This window comes from Cupressus sempervirens, chromosome 10 (genome assembly GCF_028749045.1).
Source record: "Cupressus sempervirens isolate cs-2001-9-10 chromosome 10, ASM2874904v1, whole genome shotgun sequence".
NCBI lineage: Eukaryota > Viridiplantae > Streptophyta > Pinopsida > Cupressales > Cupressaceae > Cupressus > Cupressus sempervirens.
This window is the reverse complement of record NC_143127.1, coordinates 982,315,934-982,343,195: the sequence shown is the minus strand read 5'-3', so window position 1 is coordinate 982,343,195 and position 27,262 is coordinate 982,315,934. Positions and strand designations below refer to the sequence as shown.

General features: G+C 33.4%; 1 pseudogene; it reads left to right on the top strand.

Moving 5' to 3' along the window:
* Positions 1-26,688, top strand: LOC149537262 (nuclear transcription factor Y subunit C-3 pseudogene; annotated as a pseudogene).
* Positions 26,689-27,262: the final 574 nt, after the last annotated feature.

Sequence of the window (27,262 nt, the reverse complement as noted above, 5' to 3'; positions counted from 1 at the left end):
ATGGAACAACATCAGGCAAGAGCAGGGGCAGGAAGTGGAGGAGGAGGAGGATCAGGGGGAATGTATGGAGGGGAAACGTACCAGCAAGTGATGCAGTAGCAACAACAACAATTGCACTCATTTTGGGCATTCCAAATGTAGGAGATCGAGCAGGTGGCTAATTTCAAGAACCATCAGCTGCCCTTGGCTCACATAAAGAAGATCATGAAGGTGGACAAGGATGTGTGTATGATTTTGGCAGAAGCCCCTATTCTTTTTGCCAAAGCTTGTGAGATGTTCATACTGGAGCTCACCCTGCGGTCATGGATCCACGCTGAGGAGAACAAGCACCGTACTCTGCAGAAGAACGATATTGTCGAGGCCATTACTCGCACTGACATCTTTGATTTCCTTGTGGACATTGTGCCCCGTGATGACCCTAATGCTAAGGACCCTGAGGCTTTGCCCCTCACTCGCGATGCGGCCTATTTTTACCCCCATATGACCATGCCCATGCCGCTTGTACCTGGTCAGCAGCCCTCTGTCATGCTTGGACGCCCTGCCCCTACTGTAATGCAAATAGACCCCTCGCTTTACATGCAGCCGCCAAGGACCTACACCATGCCTTCACATCACCTATGGCAGCAACATCAGTAGCAGCAGATTCTTGATGGACAGGCCTATGGCATGAACCCACGCCTAGCCCAACATGGCCATTGCTATCAGAGGAGCCTTGATTTTGGCCAAGCTTTCTGTGATTCTAGGAGTTGCTTGGTTGGAAAATCTGCCGTCTGTTGTGCCACAGCCGGAGGTAACATTTTCTTGTCTTTTCAATCAAGATTCTTTTTCTTTTTTGAGCTCTTGACAGAGGCATCATTTGCTTTTATCATTGCCTTTTGTCAACCTAATTTTGGCATATTATCATTCATTGTCAGACAGCTCAATATGCAATTGCAAACACAAGTCCAATATTTTACTTCAAATCTCTTTTACTCCTTTGTTGTGATTCTTTTCAATATAAGTTTAACTAATTAAATCTCTTCCATTTAATATAAGATTTTACTTCTGTTTATTTAAAATTACGTGGTTTTAAGTAAAAAAAAGGGAGAAGTTTAAGGATAATTTTTTTTGAGAAGTTTTCTTAGAATTAAATATTAAAACTAATCAAAGTTTTATTTTATTTTAACATAAAAATTTAAGAGTTTTTTTAAATAAATAAATAAATATCCTCATTTATAATTCCTTTCTTGCCATAATCTAGGAGGATTCTTGTCTTTGTTGGTGGGCCCATCCTTAATATCTTCTCACTTGTGTTCACCTTGCATGGAGATTTTAACTGATAACTTATGCTTATTGCTCTTCCAAATACTTCTTTTTGTCTCAATTTATTCAGGTTTTTGAGTTATCTTACACTATTGCCTTCATTATTTAATGATATAATTTATCTAAGTTCTATTGATCTATCTGCACATGGTTGCAGTTTTATGCTTTTATAGCATCTCTTTATGCTCATGGTAGTAGTTTATGGTTTTATACCATTGGTTTATATCATTTTTATTTGATCTTGTGTAAGTTGCATCGGGAGTCAATTGTTTCAAGGTTAACTATGGTGGACTCGACAATTTTAAACTGATTCATAGTTGCCTTATCTGGCCCGTGGAGTATCCCTCCAACCTATAATTGGTGTGCACTTACTTCAATGGAGTTTCCCTCCATTTGTTCCACTTTTTTCCTCAATGTGAGGATGATATTTTATGAGGATTTCCCATTTCAATCTCTTTGTCTCCTTGGTGTATGCTCCTAGTTTTGATTTAGTCATGGTATGACTTCCTACACTTTGCTCATTTTTGAGTGTCTAGGTGACGAGGCTACCATATCTTGGAGCACTCCTATATTGGAGACTTTATTTGAGAAAGTTGTTTTGACCCATGTTGATCTTTTTCCTCATGGCACTGATGTTGCTTGTCCATGATGGATGTCTTATTTGAAGGCAATATGTTGTTACTCCTCATAAACCCTTCCTTTGGTCCACTTCAACTATAATTCTTGGAAAAACTGTAAATTGAATTATTTGTTGCTTGAGGCACATGTTCTACTTATTTATTTTTGTCTCTCTTATATTTCTTTGATAAGTATACAATGTGATAATGTTCTGCATACTTTATTGCCTAGATCATGGGTCATGTAGGTGATGGAGTCACGACCCATTCATTTGTAGTGGGATGACTCATTAGTGGACTGTCTATATCCATGTGATTGATGCAATATTGATGTAGATTTCATTTTTTGGCCTTGTCTATCGTCATTTGTGCATTCATATGTTCTGTAATGAGAGATTTATTGCATCTATTTTGATCATTTTGAGCTTATGACTTATTTTAGATATCATGTTAACTCCATTGCATATTGGTGAACACATTCATTTATCCTCATCTCTCTTAGTTCCTCCTTGATTAAATTATTATAACTTCATTTTTTTTTACTAACTGGACTATTCAATGTAATTCTACTTGTGGATAGTTGTCTTGTTTTTTGTTCTCTATTTTTTTTCAGGTGATCCATCAAGGAACCTTCTCAATTTTTCACTTATGAAGATGTTTCTATGCTTCCACTTGATCACATTCAAAGGACTCATGTACTTCTCTTGGATCTGCAAATGTTCCATATGGCTTGAAGACAATCAAATTACTTCATATTGAAGATTAAGTTGCAGATTTTTATAAATTATGATTTTAATACCCTTTGATGTAATTACCCCAAGTAAAGATTAAAGGGGGGTGTTAGAAGTTGTAATCTTTCCTTGTTGTGTTTATAAACCAAGGTTAGACCTCCTTTCTTTATTTTTGTAATATATTAGGATATAAGCCAAGGTATCCTAATATATTTCTTTTTGTCCTTTTTCCACTACATCTTATTTTGTCCTCTAGTGGAATATGTGAGGACAAATATTTATTGTAATTTGTAATTTAGATTATTCCTCCTTAAGAGGAATCTCACACTTGGCCTCACACACTTATGAATGGTGGCATTCATAGACATGGGAGTTACATTCTAACTCCTCTCTCTCATCTCTATTTAAGAGATGACCCTCCTCTCTCATTTCTAATGAGGTTTTCTTCCTCTTCTCAATTATTGTATGAGTGATTTCTCTCTCTCTCTCTCTCTCTCTTCCTTCCTTCTTAGGCTTTTCATGCCTCATTCATAATGTCACAAGGGGTTTTCTTTGCTTTCCCCTTTTCAAATATCTTGTCTCATGGTGTTGGATCTTGAAGCTTTCTCTCTCCTATCTTATGGTAATAGCTTTTCATGCATTAACTCGCTTAGATTTTTTCCTGGTATTGCTTATTTAGATATTTCTTTTTCCATTTCTAACACTCAAGAACACTAATATTATTCTTCTCAAGAATGTATGTCAAGTGATCAATTCGTTTCTTCAAACATTTATGTTCATCATGACTGGGTCTTTTACAATAGGCACATTTGACCTTTTCTTTCTTAGGCTTATCACCCTTGGAGGATGGGGTATCAATAGTTTCTTTTGAAGCAATCGGTATCTGATCCTTCTTTTCCTCGCTATTATTTTGTTTCTTATCCTTACTATTGTTGTTACTACTTTTTCCTTTTTGTTCTTTTGTGTCTTGGTTGGCAGCCAAGGCATGCGACTTAAAGGACTTAAGAGTTCCCATCTGGATTAGCTTGTCCTGTTCTCGAGTGAGATTGATAGCAAAATCATCTAAAGATGGCATGGTGAATTGAGTACCAAATGCACCCTTAGTAGCATAGAAGGTAGAGACAAAAATAGAATATTTTGAACTTAACTTAGAGAGAATACTAAGAATTAGTTGTTCATCTTTCTTTTCAATTCTACATTGTTTTAACTATAGCCTTAGTGATATCAATTTGGTGAAGAAATCCTAGATTGTGTTGAAATTGCCTGGACTTAAACTAATTAGTTCATTTTCCAACATATGACCCCTCATTGAATCTTGTGTGCCAAATAGTGTTTCTAGCTTTGTTCATATTTCATTTGGTGTATCCAAAGACTCAATGTGAAATAGAAAGTTAGGAGAAACAAACAAACACAATGTTCCATATGTCTCATCATATTTGTTAAACCACTTAGGCTTATCTTCATCTTTATCAGGTTTAGTTTCAAGTCCCATAGTTATCCTATTTAATCCATCCTTCCTTAAGTGAATTTTCATGCATGATTTCCACTCAAAGTAATTGTATGGAGTTAGGATAGGCATATTTGTTTGATCCATGATGAAGAAATGCAGAGAAGAAATGCTAAAAAGAAGAGAACCCAGCCACGACAATGCTCGCCCCCCCTTTTACTCAATCAAAGAACCCCTCCCCCTCAAAGAAATATGATTTGGCACTTTATTTTAGTGCGTTTACAACTACCACTAGAAAGAAATACATAGTGATCTTGATTTCAATGCATTACAAACCCTCATGAAGAGCATATGTTGAAAGTGAAACTTAGGAACAATAATCAAGGAAACAAATAGTACCACTGTAATCTACTCGAAAAATAATGTACTTTCAAAAAAAGAATTGCCTCAATATGAGGTTGTATGAGAAAGTTATGATTCTCTAAAGTTTTCAAAATGAAAACTGTGCATAGTCATGGCCGAGAATCTGCAATTTCTAAAAAAATTAAGCATGAAAATCAAAAACAACTCCACTAGTGGATAGAGCACAAAAAAATAGCCAAGGTCATAATAAGAATCATCAAAATCGAAGTCCGTATGAGCAAGAATGAGGCATTTGAAAATTGTGTTCAAATCTGCGACTGCCAACAGAGAGGGGTACGGTTGTAACTTTCTGTACTCAATTTTGCAAAATATATAGATTGCATGCAAAAACTAAAAGATACCCAGATGGTTTTTCGGGGCTGCAAACAAAACCCAAAAAGTGTTTTCCTTGTTGATGTACAAAAGATGTAGTTGTGTAAATTAGATGCCTTTAACAACAAAAAATGGCCCCAACAACCAAAAAATGACCCCAGCAATCAAAATACGTCATGAAAAGATTGAATCAACTACCTAAGTCAATAAATGGCATGTTGGAACCTACAATATTGATTGAAAACACCAAATATGCAAGTTGGTTGTCAGATTTAAGATTGAAACCCAATTTTGTAACTTGTATGATGATCTCTGATCTCGGTGAAATGAAAGCCAAATTTGACTTTCTCAAGCCTACTGGACACATTGGAACAACTAGAAATGTTGCTAGTATAACCAAAAATGTTGCAATCACTCAAAGATTAAAAATATTTTTGTCAAACTTTTCTGATTCTCAAGATCATCCAAAGATGTAAGAGAAGAGCATACTAGGTTTTTCAAAAACTTACAATAATATTTATTAGCCCCCCCCTAAATCTCTCAAATAAGGAAACTAAAATCTACTCTTGCACGTAGAAAAGCTCTAACACCGTGTTAGAATCTGAAAATATTAATAACTCAGAAAACTAGTGCAAAGAATAAATATCTAAACTATGAATGCAAATGATACAAAATCAAAATAGCGAGACAGAATTAGTCTCCAAGAGAGTAATGAAAATGCTAGAAGCAAAATAGCATTAAGAGGATGCAAAAACAAGAGATACAAATACAAGCCAAGTACCATGCTTATATAGGCTAGGAAGAGGGAGGAGGTGGCAACACCAACCAATGAGGAGCAACCATCTATCGGACTAAAGATAGCAAAGTATCTTCCCAAGATAGCTAATGGATGCTCACATGTAGGAAGGTGACACCTCACAACCATTCACCTAATAAGACATGCTTTATTAACCTAAGCGAGATTATTAAAAGTGTAGGAAAAACCTAGCAATATAAGGAAAAATAAATAACGTACTAGGAAATTAAAAAACTACATTAATAGAGATATGTTGCAATGGATTAGTTTTGCACTGATTAAAAATTAGAGAGAGAGAGAGAGAGAGAGAGAGAGAGAGAGAGAGAGAGAGAGAGAGATAAGGGAAAGACAAAGAAGTAGGAAGGAGGAGGGAGAGGTAGATGAAAAGGAGAGAGCAGGATAGGGGGATGAAGAGATATAATAAAGATATTTGAGGTGATAGATAGTATATAGATAGTTACATATAGAATATTAAAGAGAAATTGAGAAAATAAAATATAGATAGTGGGAGTTAAAACTTAAAGAAAGGGGTATGATAAGATAGAGATCGAGGTAGAGGAAAAAGTGTATGTGTGTATAAGAAAGATATAAGGAAAGGATATGGAGGTAGATAGGGAGAGGGTGCAAATTAGAGAGAGATATGGATATAAAAACATAGAGATACATAAATATAGAGAAAGATGGAGATAAAAAGATATAGATGATGAGATAACAATTTTAAAATAATAGTTTGAGGCATAGATAATTATAATGAAGATAAGAAATAATTAAATGCACATTAAATATTGAGTGATAGTCATCCATTACCAAGTTGTCAGGAAATAGAGGAATGAATGGAAGCCAACAATATAAACTATATTTGACATAGGATTGAGACTATAATATTAAATATATAATTATTCATTAATTTGAATTCTAGGTGACAGTCGTGAGTTTTTTTCATTACATGATTACATTTTTCGCGAGTAGATTTGAACCCAAGACCTCTTCGATAAGAGACTCACAATTTATCGTTGTGTTGTAGGCTCTTGCCTATAGTATATTTTAAATATTATTTCATATTATTTCATTTGAATTAATATTAAATTATTTTAATGTTATTTTATTTAAATATATTTTGTTATTATATTGAGAAGTTTTTAAATTGAAATTGATTTTTGTAATATTAAGATTTATAATTAATATTTAGGTTATTATTATTTTTGTGTTAAAATTAATTGGTTGAGATTTATATTTTTTAATTTAATATGTTTTATAAATTATCTATTATGTTAAGAACATTTTTTTTAAATATTACCTTTTGAAGTTTTATCTTTTGCATACTTCTTCTTGGTATGTATTTAGATATTTTCTCTATACATTAACATTAAAAAGATAGACAAAATCAAATACAGAAAATATATTGGACACCTTGTATATAAATCTTACTATTTTATTGTTTGAATTACCTAAGAGTTCCCAAGGTTCACTTTCATACACATTTTCATTAATCGTATTATTATCATTGCCACTCATTGGATTATTAACTTTCTAGGGAGTCTTATGGAGTCTTTAGGCATTCATTACGGGGGAGTGGATCTTGAGTTTAGCATGGAGTAGCAAGATTTTTTTTTGATATGTGTGTTATTGCCTAGAATCTATGAAATGTGTGCCTTTACAATAATATAGTATATCATTCTCCCTCAAATGATCCTTGTCTTCTGAATACAACTAAGATATTTGATACAATTATTTCTCATGATTACAAAGAACTACGCAAGAAAGAAAACAAGGTTGCATGCAGATATAAAACCTCATGGAAAGAGAAAGTTGTATTAAGGTGATATATTGAGTGCATTTTAGAAGGCTAGGTTATCCAAATCATTTACGAAATGATAATTAGAGGGAGGGAGAAATAGTAGGAGAGTGTGTGTATGAGGGAGGGAAAGGAAAACAAGAAGGAAGTGAGAGGGAGAGAAATAGGAAGAGGAGACAAGAGAGTGGGAAGATGAAGAGATATAATTTGATAGAGATATGTAAGGTGATAAATAGTATATTATAGATGGATACACAGAGAAGATAAAAGATAAATAGAGAAAATAAAATATAAATAATAAGAGGTGAATGGTAAAGAGAGGGGTAAGATAAGATAGACATAATGAAGGGGAAATGAGTTGATGTGTATATTAAAAAGATATGTAATGCTTACAAAAAATATTTGGATAGAAGCAAGACTTGCCAATGGAGTGATTGGTGAAATCGCATATATTGTCTACAGAACAGGTACCAAACCACCAAACATGTCCATGTATTTTGTTATACATTTTGAAAACTACAATGGACCACCATGGAATCAAGATGAGTTGGTGGAATTGAAAGATAAGGACTCATTTTCACAGCTATATCTAGAGTAAAAAAAAAATAGACATGGTCTACATATCTGACCTACTTTCACTTTTGAAGGATGCTAAAAAATGAAAAGCAATCCATATACAATTATACAAAAACAAAAGGAGAACCGCCTATATCAAATAGTTCTTCAACAAAGCGTTTGTATTTTAAGTGTGACAAGAAATCAAAAAAACACAACTGAATCAAACATATTACATAAAGAACATACTCAAGCAAATACTCAAAAGTACATAAGACTATCAATGTAACCCCTCGCACCATCATAGGTGCAAGTGCTAGTTGTAATCAAATACTATTGCAATCACTTCCATTTAAGTTTTGATTAATCTTTTCTAATTTTTCAAAATTATTTGTGAGATTTTTAATTTCTAAAATAATTTTTTTTTTTAAATTATTTATGAGGGGATTTTGGGATATTTGAAGATGACTTATATATGGGATTATATATGAAACACATAAAACTTAATTAATAATATTTCAAAATTAAATAAAACATGTCAAGTCTCATGAATAAAAATATAACATTACAACTAGCTTCTAATACAAACATTATATATATATCACAAATTCAAAATTATTTTTAATTATAAATATTTTTCTATTGAAAAGTATTATTTTTCTAATAATTAAATATGTATGTCTATTTAAATAAACCTAGAATGATAATTTTTCTAAACTTTTTTAATTAAAAATTAACCTTTTTTATAAACATTCTATCTAACTATTAAAAACTTCAATCTATATACTATACATTAGAACTTAAAGCAAATACAAGATTATATATGAAACACGTAAAAATTATTTACAGTGTTATTAAATACTTGATTAATATAATAAAACATGGGAAAAGATGTTGATGTATAAAAATGTAATATTAGAACTAACTTATTATACCAAAATTATATTTTATTATAAATATTTTTCCATTGAAAAGTATTATTTTTTTAATAGCGATTTTTCTTATCACAAGTTAGGGTGGTAACCAGATAATTTTTCCAGATAACCAGACATTTGCAGTGCGAACATCATTTCAAGAATGCGAACTTTAAAAAAGAGAAATTTGGAAACTTCAATAAAGGTAGGCAAATAATCATATTAGCAAATGAAGCAATGAATAATTAAAAGTGCGAGAAAATAATATAGATAAAAAAAGGTTCTAAACTTGGCAGCAATCTCTTCATAAAGGCATCAAATTGTTCTTGTTGGCGGTGATTCATCTTAGCAGCTAAAGGGACACTTCGTCAATTTGATTTCGTGCATTTATTGCAGATTTCTTTTGAAACAAGAAATAGAGGAAAAATTCAGGGTTCAACAATAATAGCAAACATCGATAAACTTCTCATCTTTCAAGGTTTTGATGGTAACCCGAAAGAATCTTTGTTGCGCGATCAACAAATAATCATGCAAAGAAATTTGCCTCATATTTTGTAAAAACAAAATATGCTGCTCCAAAACCCTATCGATTAATAAAAGATTTTAAATCCTGCGGAGAAGAGAGGAATTTTCAGCGGCGGGGAAGGGCAAAGGGAAAAATTGGAACACTAAGGTCTATGACATTTGCTGGTAATGATCTCCATTAATAAGCATAAAAACATTTTGCCAAGACCATAAATTGGCTTCAGGATAAGAAGGAAACAATTAAACTCCAAGTTCATGAGCCATCACAAACTCCTAAAGGGAAAGAGAAGATACAATACAATGGCATTAAAGATACAATACAATGGCATTAGCCAAGAAATAAAACAAAGCGATGGCAATTGGCACATAGAAATCAAAAGGAAACTACAAAAGGAATCAAGTCAATATCCTAAAGCCCAAACTCTGCTAGCGATCAAATCATGTCCAAAAATAAAATAAGACGTTAATATGAACACATCTCAATAGCAGCTCTGAAAAGGAATCTTGGAAAATAATTGGCGCTCACATATTCCACAAAAGACACTCCCTAAAGAGGAGCGAAGATGGCAATGTTTTTATTATGTCCCACAAACAACATGTTAGCAATATAGCTAGGACAAAGACCTCACTCAAGAATAAGTAAGAAGGTGTTGGAAATTACAATCGGAACAATTGTTGTTGTCATTCATGTCAAACCTTATTGGTAAGATATTTGCTAAAATTATAGTGTCATATCAATTTGATTAATGAAGAGGATTTGAAAAGAGAGAAAACTAGATGAACTAGTGAAGTTGTTGAGTGAAGAGAAGTAACTATGATGAAACTATAATGGGAACTTGATCAGTTAGTATTTGACAAGATAATATGTTTGCAAATTGGTTTATGGATTTGATTGTGTATAGTTTTTATCATCAACGTTTCAGATCACACTATGTGATCCATCATCAGAATGTGAGAGAAAATGATAGAAAGGTATGCAAACTAGTCTCCCAAGAGAAAAATTAAAAAGCGAGGGAGGGAAGGAGAAACACATAACATGAGCTAGGGTTGAAAGAGAAGTAACATATAAGTAATAAAAACCTACTAACAACACTAGAGATAAAAACACCAAGACCAATTATAGAAAGATATGAAAAGAGATGCAAATCTATGTACAACACACAAAGAAGATTGAGAAGAAGACCAACTAAAAAAGAAGGAAAGGGATATATACATATATAATCAAAAAAATAACAATTATAAAAACTAACCAAAAGACTAATAAACTAAATGAAATGAGAAAAAGAATAAAACGCACCAAAAACATAGGAAATTATATATATATATATATATATATATATATATATATATATATATATATATATATATATATATATATATATATATATATATATATATATATATATATATATATATATATATATATATATATATATATATATATATATATATATATATACATACTGTAATAGGAATTGTACATATGTATATGCATATAAATTATACATATGTACATATACTATAATAGGAACCCCATGTGTGTGTGTATATATATACACAATAGATGCATATATATAAACACACACACACACACACACAAAAAAAAAAAAAAATCAATAAATTATCAACCAATAAATAAACAGTTAATAAATTGTACAAAGAATGAAACTCAATCTCTTAATAATAAAAAGACTAGTAAACTAATAGAAATGATAAAAATGAGCAAAACACACAAGAAACATAAGAATGTGTGTGTGTGTGTGTGTGTGTGTGTGTGTGTGTGTGTGTGTGTGTGTGTGTAACACATACATACATACATACATACATACATATATGCATATGTATATGTATGTATGTATGTTTATGTTATACATACGTATATATCTATAAACATATGTGTGTGTGTGTGTGTGTGTGTACATATTAATACATGTATATATCTATATATCTATATATGTATATATACATATGTGTATATATACATATATTGTATGTGTGTATATATACTATATATACATATGTACATGTATACATATATATGTATACATGTGTATATATCCAAGGTGTTTATATATATATATATATATATATATATATATATATATATATATATATATATATATATATATATAAAAGTGTATGAAAGATGCAAATAATTATATAAATAACATATATCTAAACAAAAAAAAAAAAAACAATATAAAACTAACTAGTAAATAGATTCTTATTCATTATGAACAAATTGATTACTTTTTTATTTACTAGAAGCCAATGTGTGTGTGTGTGTGTGTGTGTGTGTGTGTGCGTGCACGCCCACGGGCATGTGTAACCAAATATACTAACTAATATATATCCATAAAGAAGCAATATATTACTAACTAATAAATAAACAAAAACAAAAAAAAAGACAATTACACACACACACACATGAAAAATAACAACCTATAAAAGAAAAAATGCAAAAAACTAGCAAGAAAGAAAAAGTCTGTATGAACCCACACACTCTAAGAAAAAAGGGGGAATAATATAAAATAAAACAGAGGGTTGAAGGCCACAAGAAGTGAAAACTAAAGGGAAAAAATTAAAAAAGGAAGAAGAAAGAAGAAAAAGAGGAACCAAAAATAGCAAAAAAGAAAAGCAAAGAGGAGAAAGGGGCACCAAAGCAAAAGAGGAAACTCACAAGAAAGGGAGAGGGTGGAACATAAACCAAGGCAAGAAGAGAAAGAGGGTGGAACAAGAAAGAAGGCGGAACAAAATACCAAAGCAACAGGAAACACACAAGCAAGGAGGGGAGATGCAAACACAGGAACCAAAAAAGACTACAAAAATGACAAAGAAACACCTCATAGTTGAAGATGGTTGTTGAGCATGCATAACAACGGCTACCATGAGAGGCTCAAGGACCACCCATCATCTCAGTCGAGGTTGATGGGATGGTTGTTGATAGAAATAACCTCTTTAAGATTTCACTTGAAGTAATTGTCTTCCATAGCCATGATTTGGCACTTTCCACACAAATGTGGTGTTTGGTAGCGAAGGAATGCTCCCCTAAGATGATTTGTAGACCCTATTGTGCATGATGTCAGTTTCATGCTCATGGAATCTAGTGCAAACTCCTATATATGGTGTGCCACAAGAGCAAAGAACCTTGTAAACTCCATAATCAAGAGAAGAGTCTTTGGAGTCCTTGAGAGGGGGGACCTAATTACTTAACCTTGAAGGGGGTTTGAAGGCCACATGAAGACCCTTTCTAGTTAAGATTTTAGCAATCTTTTGGGAGATGCCATCTACAAATGGGAGGGAAGCATGACAAGGTGGTAAGGCCTAAGTGGGTCTGAACTCAGAGATAGAAAGAAGGAATGATCTAGCCTAATTAAGGGCCTTACAAATTTGTTTATGTAAATACCCATTTAGGAAGAGGACCTTTCATAAATAGGCCAACTCCTGGTCTATGTTGTTAGCATCACAAATTCTAAGGGCTCTAAGCGCAAGGGTCTTAAGAATACCCACTTTTTGGCTAGGATGGTGGTAGGAAGACATGTGAAGATAAGAGTTGGTATGGGTGGCCTTGTAGTACACTCACCAATTGAAGGAGCCATTTGGTTTCTTGATGAGGAGGACATCAAGAAAGATATGCATAGGGCCACATTGTTTAAGTGCACATGGAACTCTGCAAGCTTTTCCTACCCATGCAATCAACACACATTAGTGTCATCAACATAATGCTTCCACCATTTGGGTGGCAAAGGGAAGGAGCAAAAGCCTAACTACTCAAAATTCTCCATATAGAGGTTCGTTATAACATGGGAGAAGGGGGAATTCCATGCACCTATTCATGGATAAAATTTTGGAAGGAGAAGAAGGTAAATCTCAAGCATAACTCCACAAAATTGGAAATTTCATCACTTACTTTTCTCTTACTAATTTGAATGGAGTCTGGTATAGGAACCTGAGTGAAGAGTGAGACCACATCGAAATTGACAAGGATATCACTGTGCTTAAACTTGGAAACCTTAATAAATTGAAAAAAATGGTTGGAGTCTTTAAAAAAAGATTCAAAATTGCCTATCAAGGTTGAGATAATCTTGGCAAGATGTGAGGCTAAGAGATAAGTGGGTGAATCAGTGGTGTCTACAATGGGCCTCAACAGAACACCCCCCTTGTGAATTTTAAGAACCCCACAAATGCGTGAGTTACTTCCATGGAAGACACCAATTTTTTCTTAGTGGCCTCATCAAAGGAGGAGTTGGCAACAAAATCTTTGACTCTCTATAAGATCTTAGCACAACAGTTGCAGGAGAGGATCCTATAGCTACTAAACTCAAATAGTAACTCAAGAATCTTGGAGACATAGTCATGCCTACTCATAACAATTTTCGCATTGCCTTTTCCTACTTTGGTGATAATAATGTCATTATTTATGTCACTGCTAGCTAAGACCCATTGTGGGAATAGGTGTTCAGCCTCTTCACTTCATTACCTATCAACCTAGCTCATTATGCAGGATTGAGACACTCCACTAGTGTATTTTAGTCTACTCTAATAGTTAAACCTAAATTTCCCTCCTTAGGATCTACATTTGCAATGTTCATAGTTGGGCAGAGGTGGATCTCCATCAATAACTGGGAAAAGAAACTACGACCTTATGGTGGTATGTGATACTGGCTAGGATAGATGTAGTGGTAATGTGTTCTCTTTGTCATCTTGCAATATCCTTCTAGCAAAGCCCCTACAAGTAATCTGGTCTTCATGTCATCATTCCTTTGGGTTCTTCTCAAGTAATCAGGTCTCTTTCCCTCTCATAGTTGGATGTTGCTAGAGGTTATTCATAGTTAGTGGTCCTCCAACATTCCCTCCAACTCAATGGCTCCCAGCTTTCTTGTATAGGTACGTCCTTTATCCATAATTCTTCTCTTACCATATGCTACAAGTTGATCATTCACTCCTCTGTTGTTGATCTTTTTCATATCCCTCCTTGAACCCCACATTTAGTTGATAGTGGTCTTGTCATTGGTGATTGCATAGAACAACCTTCCCACTTGGATCACATGGTTTCTTTGGTCACCCTTAACTATCTTGTTGCACCCTCCTCAATGCTCACCTTGGATTGTGGGATTGCCTCTTCATCCCTCAATTTTGTTCCCCACCAGTCTCATGGCCCATAGGCATGGAACCCATACTTCATCACATGTGGTCAATTCTCTCCCCAATCACCTACCACATGCTAATAGGTGCACAACCACCTTGCCTTCTTCCCATGAGATTTGGGACTAAGATAAAAAGTTGATGGTCAACCTATTTGACCCTCTCTCATTCAATTTTTTGAAATGAGGTCTTAATTTTTCTTGTGCCCCTCATTCCATCCCTTATGTCAATTTTATCATTGAGATTGATAATTCTATTCATTCCCTCCCTGAGGATGTTGTTGAAGAGATTAGACAATATTGTGTCATTGCCCTCAAATGTGCCCAACCTCGTAAGCTCAACATCCCAAGAACAACATTGCTTTCCTTTAAAAACCTTTCTAGCAATAACAACATCATTATCACTAAAGCAGACAAATAAAATGTGACAGTTGTTATGAGTAGGCATGACTACATCTCCAAGATGCTTGAGTTTCTATCTGATTCTAGTAGCTATAGGATCCTCTCTCGCAACCTATGCACTAAGATCTTGAGAAGAGTCAAAGTTTTCATTGCCAACTCCTCCTTTTATAAGGCCATTAAGAAAAAATTGGTGTCTTCTAAGGAAGTAACCCCTGCATCTGTGGGGTTCCTAAAATTCACAAGGGGGGGTGTTCTGATGAGGCCCATTGTAGACACCTTTGGGTTGCCCACTTATCTCTTAGCCTCGCATCTTGACAAGATTATCTCAACTTTGATAGGAAATTCTAACTTTTTTGTCAAAGACTCCAACCATTTTGTTCAGTTTATTAAGGATGCCAAGTTTGAGCATGGTGATATCCTTGTCATTTGTAATGTGGTTCTTCACTAAGGTTCCCATACCAAACTCCATTCAAATCGTTAAGAGAAAAGTAGGTGATGAAATTGCTAATTTAGTGGAATTATGCTTGAGAGCTACCTTCTTCTCCTTCCAAAATGTTATCTATAGAGAACCTCTTTATGGAGAATTTTGAGTAGTTATCCCTTCACTCCTTCCCTCTACCACATGGATGATGGAAGTGTTATGTTGATAACACTAATTTTTATTGGATGCATGGGCAAGATAAGCTTGCAAAGTTTGATGCACACTTACACAATATGGCCTAGTGCATATCTTTCACCATGGAGTTGGAGGCAAACAATCATATACCTTTTCTTGATGCCCTCCTCATCAAGAAGCCAGATGGCTCCTTTAGTTGATGAGTATACTACAAGGCCACCCATACCAACTCTTATCTTCGCTCATCTTCCCAACACCATCCTGTTGTCTAGTGTGGAGCTTGATCAATCCCCAAGTGGGAGGTTATTAATCTTTGGTGATGGATCAAGGAATTATTGTACATACTCCATAATTCCTTAGCAAAAATACTTGTATAAAATGGCCTAGGGTTAGGTATTTCATAATGTGTGATATGATGATTGCTTCTTGTGATAGTATTAAGTTGTGAGAGATTAGGGATTGTAATCAAGTTGTAATCATTGGATAATAATAATAATATTGGACTCATTATTTGGTAGACATAACCCTAGATTTGGATGAACCGTGTTAAATATTTGTGTTTTGTGTTTTTTTCTATGCGATTTATTATTTTCTGATATTAGTTATATTTGTATGTAATTTTTATTTCATTTCCATGTTTACTCCTAAAAAGTGGTATTGGAGTAAGGTTTTTTTATAAGTTATCCTCTATAGGAAAGTCTGACGGTTGAGTGGGAGTCTCATGATTGAGTGGGAGTGATGGAAGATGAGGGTAAGCTGAAGGTTGAGAAGTTTAATGGGTAGAACTTTCAATTATGGAAAATGCAAATAGAGTACTATCTTTATCAAAAGAATTAATGTTAGCCATTGGAAGGAAAAACAAAAAAATAGGGTACTTTGACAGATGATTAGTCAGAAATTTTGGATAGAAAGGAACTTGGAAGTATTTGATTATACCTAACACAATCGGTGACATCTAGCATTACAAAAGCGAAGACAATGGAAGAGTTGAAACTAACCCTAGCAAAGTTGTATGAAAATCCATCCACTTCAAATAAGGTATTTCTCATGAATCATTTATTTAATATGAAGATGGTAGAAGATGGATGTTTTGTAGATCATTTAAATGAGTTTAATGCAGTTACTACTCAATTATCTTTTGTAAATGTTATTTTTGATGATGAAATTAGGGATCTCTCAATTTTTTGTTCTTTTCCTGAAAGTTGGAGTGGCTTGGTAATGGATGTGAGTAATTGTGTTTTTAGATCTAATATCCTAAAATTTGATGATGTGATTGGTGTTATTCTAAGTGAGGAAACTTGTAGAAAAATCTCAAGTGGATCTATATTAGGAAGTTTTTTGAACGCACAAAGAAGAGGTAGAATGACTAAGGGAGGAAATAATTATAGAAATCATGGGAAATCAAGAGGAAAATCAAAGGGGGAGAGGTCTCAATCTAGAGGACCAAGAGATTGCTAATATTGTGGGAAACTAGGGCATAAGAAGAAAGATTGTTGGTCTCGAAAGAATAATGAGGGACATAAACCAGAAGGGTACAAGGAGGTAAATGTGGTAAGTAACAAATTTGAAGAGGATGATTTTATTCTTTCTTTAGAAAGTGTCAATGATTCTTAGCTTTTAGATTCAAAGGCTTCATTTCATGCTACTACCCATAGAGATTATTTCTTAGATTATGTCCAAGGGAATTTTGGGCTTGTTTATTTGGCAGATAATGAACCTTGTTAGATTGTTGTAAATGGAAAAGTTAAGATTAAGTTGTCAAATGGGAATCATTGGCTACTGCAAGAGGTAAGACATGTTCCAGGCTAAGTAGGAATTTAATTTTATTGGGGCAACTGGGTGATGAGGTTTGTGTAGTTACTTTTAATGACAAAAAAAGGAAGGTTTGAAAAGGTTCCCTTGTAGAAGCAAAATGTGTGAAAGTAGGCACCTTATATCTTTGTATAGGTCATATTGTTCCTTTTACTTTAATTTTTTCAAAGAAAAATGAATGTTCAAGAACAGTTGTTGTGGTTGAGCAAGGAGAACAAATAGTTGCTATAGATTCTGATACAGCGCTATAGCACTACAAACTTGGACACATGAGTGAGAAAGGTATGAAATTGCTTCATTTAAAGAAAGTTTTATCATGTTTTAAATGTGTCAATATGGATTTATGTGAAAGTTTTGTGTATGGAAAACAAAAGAGACTGAGTTTTGTGAAGAGTGGGAAGGAAAAGAAAAATGAGAAATTAGAGCTTCTGCATACGTATGTATGGGGACTAGCTCAGGTATCTTCCCTTGGTGGCTCTCATTATTATGTTACATTTATTGATGATGCAACTAGAAAAGTATGGGTTTATTTCCTTAGATAGAAATTTGATATATTTCAAACATTTAATAAATGGAAATGATTGGTTGAAAATGAGACTGGTAAAAGGCTAAAATATCTCAGATCTGATAATTGTGATAAGTATTGCAATTATGAATTTGAAGATTATTTCTCCACTAATGGTATTCATAGACAGAAAATTGTTCCAAAGACTCCATAGGAAAATGGAGTGGTTGAACCCATCAATAGGATAATAATGGAGCATGCAAGAAGCATGAGGTTCCATGTTGAGCTACAATTAAACATATGGGCAGAGGCTACCAATGTATTGCTATATGTTTTAGTAATAGAGGTCCCTCTACTCCTTTGGGTTGTGATATTCCAAAGGAAGCATGGATTGCTAAGAAGGTGAGTTATTCTTTTCTCAAGAGCTTTGGTTGTGAAGCTTTTGTACATATAGATTCTAAAAATAGAACCAAGCTAGAAGCTAAGTCAAAGAAATATATATATGTTGGATATGGCATTGATGAATTTAATTATAGGCTTTGGGATTTTGAAAATCATAAAATTGAAAGAAATAGGGATGTTCATTGTTCGAAAATTACAACTGGAACAATTGTTGTTTTGTCATTGATGTCAAATCTATGAATGAGACATATTGCTACCTAATCTAAATATCATATCTGTTTGATTTATGAAGAGGATTTGAGAAGTTACTCATAACTATAGTACCTAGAGGAAAGGTTGAACTTATGAAAAGAATGCTAGAATGGACAGTTTATCAAATAAACTTTGATAAAGAAAAGCATTTTTTTATGTCAAGAAAGCTAAGCTAAGCCAAGCAAAAGAGTAAAATATTGAGGAGTGTTGAGTAATGCCAGTGTCAACTGAGCTATAGTTAGTGCCAAGAAAATCTAGTATTAACCGAATATTAGCATTGACCAAGCAAGTTAGTTGATGCCGATCCAAGAAGCTTTACAGTGATTGAGTATTTTAGTGTTGATTGAGTATCAAAATTTAGAGATTGTCAAGTTATAGTAAGAGAACAAAATTCAAAGAAATTGTAAGATCAAGCCAACTCAGTTGATTTCTTGGGAGATGTAAAATGTGTTGAAGATAAGATTGATGGGTTAGATCATTAAACTCAAGGAGGTAATTAGGCAAAGACCTAACAAATAGATTCTAGAAAAGTTTCTAGAGGATGATCAAGAAGATGAACAAATACATTGAATCGAATTGAATCTAATCACAAACCCTAAGATTTATGGTGGATGTAGATAATGGTAATGCATGAATTTCCTATTTAAAGGGATACAGAACTGAACATTTGGTGCAGTGTCTAGTCAAGCCGAGACAATATGTGTATGAGCGAGTTTTTATGTGGAAAAAGGCATATAGAGAAAGGTTGATCTTGATCAAGAACACACAAGTGTGTGAATGCAAAGCTAAAGAAGAAAGCTTGGAGATATGTTTTTGTTATTGATAAGTGAATTGGAGTAGAAGGATTAAGTGTTGATGAGAAGAGTGGACTGATTGCTTGAAAGGTGTCCAAGTAGATCAAGATCAGAGATGATAGTGAAAGGCTTATCAATGAAATAGCATAAGGACCGAATAGAGATTTGAATTAGAAAAAGTGAGTTGTAATCACACAAATCTCAAACCTACTATTTTCTTTCTTATCATTGTAAGTAGTTTGTATGGGAATCCTTTTAACAGAGGTTGACCTAATAGTCATTTGAAGACTTATCACTCTGTGTAAATCCTTTAACTAGGTAATATTCTAAATGGAATGATCAAAGTCCTCTTGCAAGGCCACTCCTAATAGGGTGATTAAATCCTCTAACTAGGTCACATTTAGCAACGTGTATTGTAACCTTTAACAAGGTTGGCTCCTAACAGAGCTCACTTTGAAAGAGTGAAAAGAGTGACATGTTGCTGGTGATTTTTCCCAACTTGGGTTTCCACTTAAAATCCTAGTGTCAAATTGTGATGAATGTTTTGTGAATTTTTACATTTGATAATGTTTCCATTATGCAATGAAAGTTAAATTTATGATAGTTTTATAGTAGAAATCGAGCAACAATAGGATAAGTAGAATAGTGAAGTGTTTAATGTTTGATTTTTAAAGTGGTACATATTGATCTTGAGTAACTGATTCACCCCCCTAGTTATTCTAAACATTTCTAACAATTGGTATCAAAATACAGTTCTTACAAAATAAAAGTTTAAAGGCACTCAAAGCTAAAGATCATGACAAACAAGAGAGATGTACCCAAGCTGAACAAGGAGAACTTTCTTGCATGGCAGACCCTAATGAAGTTGCATGTATCTTGTATAAGTGATGTTGCTCTCAAGTTTCTGGACAATGAATATGTAGAAGTAACAACTTCTCCTCTAACTACTGAAGAACTGAGACAAAATTTAGATCATAACCAAGCAATGTTGAAGATTGCCTCAGACCTAAGCTATGTCAATTTTGATGACCTAAAAGATTGCAATAGTGCAAAGAAGATGTGGGATAGATTGAAGACCATATATGGAGGTGATGACAATGTTTTAAGAGCCAAATCAAAAAGCTTGAGAGGAAGATTTGATGACATGAGAATGATGGAAGGTGAGAACATAGTACAATACTACACAAGACTTAAAGAGGTTGTTAATACTATTTGAGGTGAAAATGGAGAAATAAAAGATGAAATAGTGATAAGTAAGGTATTGAGGACTTTGCTTCCTATCTATGCCATTAGAGTCTTTGCAATCCAAGAACTGAGATGCACACTAGGTAACAACTTGACCTTAGAAGTTGCAATTGGTAGACTTATTGCTTTTGAGATGTCTAATTTTGATAACTGCACATCTACTACCATTGGATCTGCTTTCAATTCACGACGTATTCTTAGCAAGAAGAAAGGAAAATATGTGAAGAGTGGAAGTGATAGTTTTGATGATGAGATTTGATGATGAGATTCATAAAATTGAAGCCCTCATTGCAAAAAGGTTTGGAAGAGAAAGATGTAAATACAAAGATAAATTACCTATCATTTATTTTTCATGCAAAAAAGTTGGTCATATTGTTGCTAGATGCCCTAATAGAGAAGATAAGGATGAAAGGAAGGAAATAAAGTACAAAGGAAGAAGAGATGACAAAGACTACAAGAGAAGGGATGATGGAAAGGGTAAGAATTCTTATTATATTGTTGAAGAAAAGATTGATAATGAATCTAAGAGTAATGATGATGAAGTTGTCTATGTTGCTATGAAAGAAGATTCTGATGAAGATGAGAAAACTGCATTAATTTTTTATGTGAACAAAAGTGATAGATGGATAATTGATAGTGGGTGTTCCAATAATATGACTGGTGATAAAGAAAAATTTGAAGATATTAGTCCACACAATAGTGGTGTTAAATTTGGTAATGTCATCACATGTGTTATAAAAGGTAAAGGTACTATTCAACTGACTAACAAGATAACATGTGACAATGTTTTCTAGCTTGAAGGACTTAATTATAATTTTTGAGTGTCTCACAACTGAGAAAAATAGGATATAGAGTTAGATTTCACAATAGAAAGGCCAAGATACATGATGGTGATAATAAGATAATTGGAACTGGTGAGCAGATAAAAGGTAACTTATTCTATCTAGACCTATCAAATGAGACATGTATGTTTGCACAACAAGAAGATGTTTAGTTATGGCACAAAAGATTATGTCATGTGAACTTTGACAATTTGGTGAATATCAGTAAGATGAAGAAAGCAAGAGGATTTCCTAAACTAAAGAAGCCTAATAATTCTATGTGTAAACAATATCAATTAGGAATAGGAAATATGACAAAGTCTAGTTTCAAGAGCAAAACATATATTGCTAGTGATATTTTGGAATTGGTTCATACTAACCCATGTGGATCCATTGGTGTTAAAATTTATTGTCAAGATCAATATGTCATTCTATTTGTTGATGAATATTCTAGAATGATGACTATGATGTTTCTTAAAGCTAAATCCGATGCTTTTCAATTATTCAAGTGGTATTTAGCTAGAGTTGAAAAAGAAACAAGTAAGAGTCTAAAGTGTTTGAGATCTGACAGAGGTGGTGAATTCATCTCACATGAGTTCAATCCATTTTTCAATGACAAAGGAATCAAAAGATAGCTATCAACACTAATGATAGAAGAATGAGTCACAAAAATATTGGAGAGAAGCAATTAGTACTACTATCTATACCCTGAATAGAGTACAAGTCAAGAAAGCTACAAATTCTAAACCTTTTGAACTATGGTATGGTTATGCTCCCAATGTTAAATATTTCAAAATATTTGGTATTAAATGCTATATACTTAAAGTTAATAGGAATGGAAATTTTGATGCAAAAAGTGATGAAGACATATTCTTAGGTTTATTCCATGAAAAGAAAAGCTTGCAAGTGTTTAAATTTTAACACTAACAAAATTGTGGAAAGTGAAAATGTGAGAGTTGATGAGTTTGTGGAAAGAGATGATACTTCATGTAATGAAAAACCTAAAGACTATAGTACATTCATCTATTTGGATGATGATGCTCCCAATACTCAAAGTGAATAGACAAGTCAAGCTGCAAGTTTCGATCAGATAGGAAATGATGGAGTGCAAATGCAAATTACCAAATAGGAGAGAGTGGATGTTGAGCAACAGACTGAAGATGTCAGGTCATAGATAGGCTGGATCATCAGATATTGGATGCCAAGCATTCATAACCTAAACCAGAACCTAAACAAGGAAGAGGAAATGAGCCTGAGATTATTTTTCCAGATGAACCTAAAGAAGAACCAAGAAGGAAACTACTTATATTAGCAAAATATGTGAGAAGACATCATAAACATAATCAAATCATTGGAGATTTTGAATCAAGTGTAATGACAAGAAGAAGACTCAAAGATAATACATGCTTTCTTTGTGAGTTTTAGCCCAAGACAATAAAGGATACCTTAGACAATGAAGATTGATACAAGTAATGAATGAAGAAATTGACCAGATTGAGAAGAACAATACTAGGAATTAATAGCAAGACCTAAAGATGAAAATGTCTTTGGGATAGAGTAGGTTTTGAGGAACAAGCTCAATAAAAATGGTGAAGTAACAAGAAATAAGGAAAGATTGGTATGCAAGGATTATGCACAGGAAGAAGGAGTTGATTATGGAGAAACTTTTGCTCCTATGGCAAGACTTGAAGGAGTCAAAACTCTTCTTGCATGCTCAGCTTACAATAATTTTAAGGTATATCAAATAGATGTCAAATCTGCATTTTTAAAAAGTATATTGGAGGAAGAAGTATAAATTGAACAACCTGAAGGATTCATAGATCTAGACAAAAGGAACATGGTATGTAAACTAAACAAAGCTCTTTATGGATTAAAGAAAGCCCTAAGAGCATGGTATGAAAGACTACATAACTACTTAGTGAAAATTAATTTTGAAAGGATAAATGATAACAATAACTTATATTTGAAGAATGGTAAGAACAATGAAGTATTGTTATCTAGATATTTTTTGATGATATTATATTTGTAAGAAGGGAACCATTATGTAAATCATTTTTTGAAGAAATGAAAAAGGAATTTGAAATATCTATGTTTGGTGAAATCAAATTCTTTGTTGAATTACAAGTATATCAAATGAAGCTTGGTATTTTCATCTCACAATCTAAATACATCAAGGAAATATTGAAGACTTTTTAGTATGGAAGTTTCAAGGCCAGTGAGTACAACTATATCTACAAGACATGGGCTATCAAAGAGTGATGATTCCAGTTATGTAAACTAGATCCTATATAAATCCATGATAGGAAAATTGTAATATGTTGTTCACAATAGACTAGATATTGCTTTGGTAGTTGGGATAGTTACTATTATTTTAGCAAATCCTAAAGAGAATCACATGATGGTTGTAAAAAGGATTGCTTGGCCAAAGAAAGGGATCAAAATCCTACAACAATGGACTTCTTAACCCAAGATTGGACATCTCAAGTGGTTCTTATCCAACTCATTTGAACTCATTTAATTTATCAACCAAGGATGTAAACTTGAAATGGTGTTCGCAAAATATATGCTTCAAACTTATCTCAACTTAAGAACTACTCTACAAAAATTCAAGTACTTAAACTACAAGAAATTTATGCTAAAGTTGAGAACCAAATCTACTTTAATAAAGCATGAAAATACATCTGAGAAATACTTCAACTACCTATGTTGCTGGAACAGTCCACTAATTTTGTTATTAGTGGTTGCAGGAATAGAAAAACCTACTTGGGTTCTACAAATTGAATATAAATCCTATGCTAACTAATTAGTTCACTCCTTGTGTGGGCCCCCACATAGAAGTGATGTATAATAACTTGGAGATGAAAACCTAAAATGATCTTTTTATTTATAACAATAAAATGTACATACTGATGAATAGTAATATTATATTTAGTACTTAAAAACTCAGCAACTTCTTCTTTCTATTGAAAAATGACTAACTAAAACCTAGCTCCTCTAGAATATAGACTTCCAGTTATTTAAAACACAAACTAGGAATAGAATTCCTAAATTCAAGACTCATCAACTATTGAAACAAATGATGGCATTGATTATTACAATATAACATTAATTCTGGTGCCAAATAGAACAGTAATTTAGGAGCTCACAACCCCTTAATTTCCTTTGCTCAAGACTGGTCTATTAATGCGAGCAACCACTTTGACTCCCACTTGGTTGACTTGGCTTTTCTTTTATATCTGCAAAATATTAGCACCTCCAAAACAATAACATACATCAAGACTTATTCAAAACATGTTATCTAAATTAGTTTACCTTATGTCACATTGCTGCAGGATAACTACCCAACCTAGCTAAGGAAGAAAAAACATAATTCTCACTATTTTGTAATCAAATGACATATCTTTTAACAACATATTCATTTTGATCCTAAAAAGTAATTATGCACACATTTGTCTAAAATCATCATAAACATCATGTTCTTGAACATCAAAGTTTTTATAAAGTTTGCAAATTAAACTGAAAATGAAATGACAAAATAGACCATATTCTGGTCTCATTATTCCCTCCAACTAAAGCTTTGACTTGTCCTCAAGAAAACATGAAATTTTTCACCCTCGCAACCATCCCAAAATCTGAGGTGACACTTTATTCTTTACCCCCTATAGCAATGTTCCAATAAAAACCTTTATTCTCCCTATACCTTTCCATCTACTGAGCTCTTCTAACATATCAAATTTCTCTAAATCTTGCTAATTAGCAAGCAATGGAGACAACAATAGTGGAGGCTGAAAAGTTAAAGGAATCCATTCATTTTTTTCTTTCTTCTCTAGCTTGATATACTAGGGTGCTCTTCAAGTGGTCATGATAAAATTCAGTGGAGAATGAGGTTCCCTATTCTGTAGGTCTTCACTCAATCCTATCCAGCACCACTAATTCACCTGCTTTGTTATAGGAAGATCTATTTCTGCCATAGGTTTATATTCCTGATAAATTGTTTCCCTTAAAGGAGGACTAATCTAAATTCTATATTTTGAGTAAGAAATTTTCAAACATTCATAGTACAAATTTTTGGCATCCTTGACCTCAGGCATGAGAAAAAGTGGCATTTTATACTCTAATTCCCTGTACTAATGGGCCTAGTTTTCCCTGCTAATTTCATTTTGGATCCCATCAACCTAAGTTGGATATCACCCACCTAAGGTAGAGGGTTCCAATCTCTGTTATTAATGACTACTAAATTATGTAAAAAGAGTTCATAGAGAAAATTTATGATGGCTACAGGAGTAGCATGAAAATCTTGGAAGAATTCATGAGGGGTATTCAATGTTAAACTTTTACCCTGCATGACACAGGTCATCTGGTAATTGACAAATTGTTCTTTCAAAAAGAGAGCATAAATAGGAGAATGAGAGCAACAAGACATTAATTCAAGAATCATGGTAGTGACTTTTGTAAGTTTACCACTTAATTGCTCAATCTCCTCATCCTTCTTAGTTAATTCTTGAGTTTGATTGAAGATGGTTTTTTCTAGGCTCTCTCACTATCTTCCATTCTTCCCTCTCCTAAATTAACTAGTTAGATAACTACGAAATAATGCTTAAAAATGAAACAATGGAACTAGGATGGAAAGTAACATGTGTCTCAGGTGAAGGATCAATAAGATAAGTTTTTTGGGCTATAGATGCTAAAGCATCAAGTCCTTGAGAAAGAATTTGTCTAACAATTGTATTAACTACATCAAAATTTATTCCAACATCTTCTTCATGATTTTTTTGTCCTTGAGGTGGAGGAGAATTTGAAACTCCAACAGTTACACTATCATCATTGTCTAAATCTATGGAAATGATGAGTAGTTCCTGATGTTGTAGGTACATGTTATGTACTTTCACCCTCTTCAATGATGATCTTCTCTTTGTCAGAAGAAGAGGATTGCTCTTTTTCACTAGCTACATTTTCAGACACAGGGGATTGAAAAGGCACACCCTCATTGGGTTTTATAGCTGATTGACTCCTTCGAGTTTTATGCCTAAAGGATACTTCTACTACCTTTGATGTTGTAGGAGGTTCTAGAGATGTTTTTTGTATATTCCCCCTTTTCATCTTATAAACCCTAGGAACTGTAGGAGAGCTAACATTTGGGGAAATTTTAACTTTCCTTTTGCCCTTATCAGATGTTGGTCTTGACCCAAAGGTAGAAGCTATAGGAGTGGAAATTGAGGTTCTTTGTGACCTCTTGGGTCTGGTTGAGGAAGAGCCAGGGTTTACAGGATTTTCCTGAGGTTCTCTTTCCTCTTCAACTTGATCTACAGCTTGCCTAATAGGGTTTTGAACATTTTTTCAACAAAATCATCCCAAGATATCCCAAATTATTCACTAAGGGATTTTTCTATAATGAGCTTAATAAAAAAAATGTGCAACATCCTTCGGGGTTCCTTTTTGTACTGTAGTGGCTCTTTTCAACAAAATATGATACATAAAATGAGGAATATTCAAAGGGTAGTCATCATGTCTTAGGCAACTCAAAAATTTGAAATGTGTGGCATGAAAATATGAATGTCTCTCATCATAAGTAAAATATCTCACAATATAAGTAGCACATTCCTTACATGGTGTTGGTAAAGATGTGCAAATTGTACCTTGTTTCTAGTCTATCTAAAGTTGTGGGTCTGTATGCACTATAAATTGGGCCCTAGCTAAAGCTATGTCTAATGCATCTAAAAACTATTCTCCTTCTAGTGGCAATTACATTATATTTGCTACAATTTTAGGTGAAAATGGAACCCTTACTCCTCTGATTGTAGCAAAACCATCCCTCAATGTTTGCAAGAATTATAAGGCAAGCTCTTCATTCC